Source organism: Triticum urartu, chromosome 3 (assembly GCF_003073215.2).
Source record: "Triticum urartu cultivar G1812 chromosome 3, Tu2.1, whole genome shotgun sequence".
In the NCBI taxonomy this organism is placed as follows: domain Eukaryota; kingdom Viridiplantae; phylum Streptophyta; class Magnoliopsida; order Poales; family Poaceae; genus Triticum; species Triticum urartu.
In genome coordinates this window covers 635255895-635261972 of record NC_053024.1, presented here as the reverse complement: position 1 = coordinate 635261972, position 6078 = coordinate 635255895, and the positions used below count along the sequence as shown (strand labels likewise).

Genomic DNA, 6078 nt, shown 5'->3' with positions numbered 1-6078 from the left:
CTCTTCGGAGCTGCACCTTTGAAGGACTCCGATAGTGCTTTTTTTATACAATTCTCCCTCACGGACCCTGTAGGCCTTAGATCGCCGCACTATGCAACGTGCCTCATTTTGGTCCTCCGGAAGTTCCTGCCTAGTTAGGTAGGCCAGGAATGGTTCTGTCCACAGGGCTATGATGGCCATTATTACGTGGGCTGAAAGTGTTATTTCGGTGGCGGAGCCTCCGATTGTGTCAGAGTGTTCGGTATCGCGTATTTTGGCCGGGTCCGGACTATTGTTACCGGTGTCCCCTTCCCATACTACGGATGGCTTGAACAGCCTCTCCAGAAATATGTTGGGGGGACCGCATCACATTTTGCGCCGATGCGGGTGAGGATATCCGCCGCCTGATTGTTTTTCCCGAGCCACATGGTGAAATTCGAGCCCCTCGAACTGAGCTGACATTTTTAGGACGGTGTTTCGGTAGGCTGCCATTTTCGGATCCTTGGCGTCAAAGTCTCCATTTATTTGAGATATTGCGAGGTTTGAATCCTCACACACCTCCAGGCGTTGAATGCCCATGGAGACTGCCATCCGAAGACCATGCAACAAAGCTTCATATTTGGCTATGTTGTTGGAGTCTGTATACAATATTTGCAGTGCGTACTGAACGGTATCTCCGGTTGGGGACGTCAGGACGACGCCAGCCCCTAGACCAGCTAGCATTTTAGAACCGTCGAAGTACATGATCCAATTGGAGTATGCGCCGTACTCTTTAGGGAGTTCGGCGGCCTCCGTCCATTCGGCGACAAAGTCGGCCAATACTTGTGACTTAATGGCTCGTCGAGGTTTGTATGTTATGTCGAACGGGAGGAGCTCAATGGCCCATTTAGCAATCCGGCCCGTAGCGTCGCGGTTGTTTATAATATCATTAAGTGGCACTTCTGAGGCTACTGTAATCGAACACTCTTGAAAGTAATGTCGCAGCTTCCGGGATGCCATGAATACCGCATAGGCTATCTTTTAATAATGTGGGTATCGTGATTTGCATGGAGTGAGGACAGTGGATACATAGTATACCGGCTTTTGAAGAGGAAATTTATGTCTGTCAGCTTCTCGTTCGACGACGAGCACCGCGCTTACAACTTGATGAGTTGCCGCAATGTACAACAGCATTGGTTCGCTGATGTTTGGCGCAACCAGGATTGGGTTGGTTGCCAAAATGGCCTTTATTTCTTCCAATCCGGCTGTGGTAGCGTCCGTCCATTCGAAGTGTTCGGCGCGCCGAAGGAGGCGATAAAGGGGTAAAGCATTTTCTCCTAAGGGGGAGATAAAGCAGCTTAGAGCCGTCATGCATCTAGTTAACTTCTGGATTTGTTTGAGGTTTGTTTGGGTAGCCAACTGTGACAAAGTTCGGGTTTTGGCCGGATTAGCTTCAACTAGTATAAATGCCCGTGCGTTGCACCGGGCGAAATATTAAATATAACTTGCTCCACGTGCAATTATGAAACACATTTTAATCCAATTTTTGGAAACGTCAGAAATAAGGTTACACCGAATACTTCTTTTTGGACCATAAAATTCAGACATATACCCTAATAATGTTTGTCATGACCTATTTCAGCTCCACACTTTCATTTCATCCGATGAAAAAGTAGTAGTGTATGAAAGTCTTTCAATCAATTTTTTGTTGTTGTTCAGAAAAACATGAATATTTCTTTTTTAGGTGTTTTTTTAATTTCAATAATATTTTTTTAAATGGAATCATTTTGATGGTGATGAACATTTTGTTGGAATATTATATTTCATTTGTAATTTATTTTGCACTATTTTTTGGGCTTTGCCCATTGAACATCAGACATCTCATTTCCTCTTTCCCCACATCCCACATAAAGCAGAGCTTCAGAATTAGAGTACCACGTATATTTTCAAACTGAATAGACGGTATAGAGATGGTACCAATAAAATACTATAGATAAAGGTTTTCCCACATCCATGACAACAGAGCAGTCAGGTGACCATCTTAGAAAGTGCCTGACTAATGACATTTTTTCCACAAACAAAAGCACCAAATAGCACCATGTTTCGTCCAAAAGCTGAGGGGAGGGATACATCACACACGCTGGAGACATTTCAAATTAGATAAGACTGGGATTTAATGGCGTTGGAAGGAAATGAAAAATCAACATCTGCAAAATGTTTAGTTATGTAAGAGAAGAAACCATGATAAATAAAAACATGTGTTTTATTGTGGAAATTGAAGCTCGGATAATTTGTAGACAAACCTGTCCTGTAAGAAGAGGTGTGTCCACACCGAGCTTTGATGCATCAGGTCTTCGTGTACGCACATGCCATATCTGCAGCTCAATAACTTCTAAACATTAAGCTAGTAATTTAGTCCTCAAAATAGTTATACCAAATAACTTCCTTACTTGAAGCATAGTTAATTACTTCTTGATGCCCTGAAATTTTAGCTCTAGAAATGTATCCTGCATACATAACAACAACAGTTTATGAAACAAAGACAATCTGTCAGAGTCAAAAAACATTAGAATGTGAACACAGGTTAATAATGAGAATCTGACTTGTTATTTGAAATTCTAAAAGCTCACACTTCGAATATCTTAATCAAGTGGGTGCCCCTGCAGCAAGGTGCACAAAATCAGCTCTTGTGGCCTTTGTTCTATCTATATATGATAAAAATAATACTGAGTTGTACCTTCAGAAAACCAAAAAATTATGCAATGTTGTACTCTGTAGGTCAAGAGTAATATCCATGCCTGGTGATTATTTTCTGGGCATTATGTCCCATAATGTATACTTGAGTGTGGTTTTCAGATGACAAACAATACAACCACAGTTTCAGTATAGAGAGATGTGTCATAGTTCGGATGCATCAAATTTGCTTGGCACTAAAAATATTAGAGCTTGGGTAGAAATAATAGTATCACACCAGTGTGAAAGATCTTTCTGACTAACTGTTTTAGGAATAAAAGAGATACAGCGCAAATTCATTCAACAAACAACAACTTTTATGTTTGCCTACTTCTCAACAAAATTTCATAGCCACGGCTAAAAGTAAGACTAACAACCACACTAACCCAAAAAATCTGTTGGGAGATTAGATAAGTTATGCAAGAAGAAAAACAATACCAGGATTTATTTTACCTGGTTGAAGACTTGAAGGACGCAAGAAAAGACCCGATGCATTTTCTTCAAGCAATTCATCAAAATTTGGTGCGTGCTCCGTTTATCATGAAACCATAACTCGACATATAGTAAAGGTGCCCGTGCGTTGCAACGGGAGAATACACCCAAATTCTATGAACCATTGTTGGCTGGGTCGAGAAATTGTCTCGTGGGATAGTCAGCTTGAAATCGTGGGATAGTCAACACCAAATTTAGGAATAATTGAGCCTAACATCAAAGGTAGGTTTATGAATAAGTTCAGATATATCATCAAACATCCGAAAGAAATGTAGAAAATATGAATTGAAATAAATTTGTATCACTTTTTAGTTTTTTTTTACTAATGCTAGATATATTATTGTTCAGGTTGAGCCTAACTATAGGACCTATCTTTCGACGTTGTACAATGAGCTATCCTCCACAATTTATACTTACAAGGGGTTAACTTGATAAGATAACAACTGAACATATTTATATTTCTAAAATGCTGCCAGAGGGATGCATGTTCAGCAGAATATATATATATATATCGCCAATCTTATTTTCATCTAAGAAACAGGTACAATACAACATACAACAGCAAGAAACAGGTGCATTCAAACGGCCTCACATACCAAATTACTTTCCCTTTCAATACACACTCTTTGTGAGCTTGTCATAGTAAAAACAAAAGGGAAAATACATGAAACGAACGGGAAGCAAATAAAATAATTACATGATTTATAATTATATATAGTACAAACCAATTGAAGTCTATAGGTGCAGCTCTAAAACCCAAGTATTGAAACTTCAATGGGAAGAGCATACATAATATTAGAGACAAACCTAAAAAAATATGGATCCCATGGTTACCTTGGAGGAAAAAAAATCATATGAAGCTTTATATTCCAAAATCATCGATCTCTCCCTTCCGAAACACATCAAACAGAACCTGTATAACATAACTACTCCCTCCGTCCGGAAATACTTGTCATCAAAATGGACAAAAAGGAATGTATCTAGAATTAAAATACGTCTAATACATCTCCTTTTATCCATTTTGATGATAAGTATTTCCGGACGGATGGAGTACTACATACAACTATCTTATTTTTGCATTGGCGGATTCCTCAAAATCGTAGTACAGAGCTAGCAAGAAAAGATTATACACACTATGTAATAATCATGATTTTGAAAAATCTGAAAGTTAGTAAAACAAAAAATACAAATGTATTAGGAAATATCAGTAGTCAGTCATCATACCTTTGCTTGAGCATGATACATATTACAATTAGATATACCAGGCAAGTAATCTTAAATTCATCGCTTAGTTTATTCATAAGAAACAAACATTACTTCACCCGAATCATCTCCACCAGAAACATAAACAAAATCCATTGACTATCATGGGGTGCCCTAAAAAATACCTGTAACGCCTCCTCTTAACATCAAACTGAACTTGCTGCATGGTAGTTGATGGTAGATGTAGAGAAAGCAAGCTTGCTGCAGAGTGCTATTGATAGAGATGCAGGGTGCCATTGAAGGAGATGCAGACCAGTTGGTTCTGTTCCGCTCCATACAACGCAGTCTGGTGATCTATAGTAGAACATAGAAAACACATTTTTTCTTGAATCTGACATTGTACATCAAGCCAAATTAGTGGGGCATCTGTGATAAATCCAACAGGCTGGAGTACACACGCTCTCTGTCGCCATCGTCTTCCTCTCCGCATCAATCTTCGCCACCCTCTGGACACAGATTTCAACAACACGCTCGTAGGCGCAACACCAAACAGGTGATGCTCGTGGTTCGTGGCTAGTAAAAGCAGAGGTGCGCACCAGAGGCTGGCCGCGTGGTGCGAAGATGCGTGCAACGGTACAAGGATGGCTCAGCAGCAGGGCGGACAGGGCACAGGTGGCCGGCCCGCCGCTCGGTCCCCAGCCCGCATGGCCGCGCGGGACTCCCGCACCGACGGCAGCCCCAAGGGCCTCCAAGCCGAGGCTCGACCCGGCACGGGGGAGGGGCTGGCCCCGAGAAGAGGGGAGCCGGCGTATCCATCGGCCGGGAACTGGGCGGCGCCCTCCATCATCGCTGTGGGAGGGGCTGGCCCCAAGGAGCGGGGAGCCGGAGAATCCGTCAGCCAGGAGCTGGGGCGGCGCCCTCGATCATCGCCGTCGTTTGGGGATGGAGGTGGAGATGAGATCGACGAGGCAGGGTTGTGCGGGGCGGTCGGTTTTTTTTTTCTTTTCTCTCTTCGGTACCGGTTCGGGTCTGACTTATGAGGGGACTGCGGGTGCAATTTCTATAAAATAGGAAGGCCTATTTGTAAAAACGCCGCGACGGTGAACCCGGAAACTCAATTCGTGCTTTATCTATCTATATACTAGTAAAAATGCCCGTGCATTGCAACGGGGAAAAAAATTGTTTGACTCTATACTAATAACCATGGCTCAAAAACCCCACAGATCAATGTCCTGGTTTCAACATGGTGTCCCACGCATGTCATCTCTTATCCCCTTTCCACCATCACCGACAATAGTCATGGTGTGTGAGACAATGCCGGTGCTTCACTATAAATCAAAGCGAAGCTGCTAGAAATGAATAGCATGTGTTTATCCACATGTCTTCCTAACATTAAGTAACTATTTTGGCTAGCTAACAAAATCTCTTTGAGATTATTTAAAAAATATCCTTATGGTCTAGGATTCGTGCATGATTAAAAACCCTTAAGAAATTATATGAATGTTATTAATGTTTTTCCTAGGGAAAGAATCAAACATTAAATGAGCAGCCAATTGGATTTAACTATTATACACTTGAATTAGTGTCTTGTTACTCATATTATTATTATTTACTCTCAAAAATAGAATCAAATTGTAAAATTTTAATCCTCCCTACAATTTTACAATCTTTTTTTAATCGAACTACATGTGT

General features: G+C 41.3%; 1 long non-coding RNA gene across 4 annotated transcripts; it reads right to left on the bottom strand.

Annotated features, from left to right (window-relative positions):
• Positions 1-1904: 1904 nt before the first annotated feature.
• Positions 1905-5383, bottom strand: LOC125545519. 4 transcript variants are annotated; one of them, XR_007300065.1, is made up of 4 exons: positions 3145-5383; positions 2409-2618; positions 2262-2350; positions 1905-2165 (listed from the first exon to the last, which is right to left on the bottom strand). It is a non-coding gene; the product is annotated as an uncharacterized LOC125545519 (long non-coding RNA). The 4 variants fall into 4 exon arrangements; XR_007300066.1 differs by having other exon boundaries at positions 2262-2333; XR_007300064.1 differs by having other exon boundaries at positions 2409-2465.
• Positions 5384-6078: the final 695 nt, after the last annotated feature.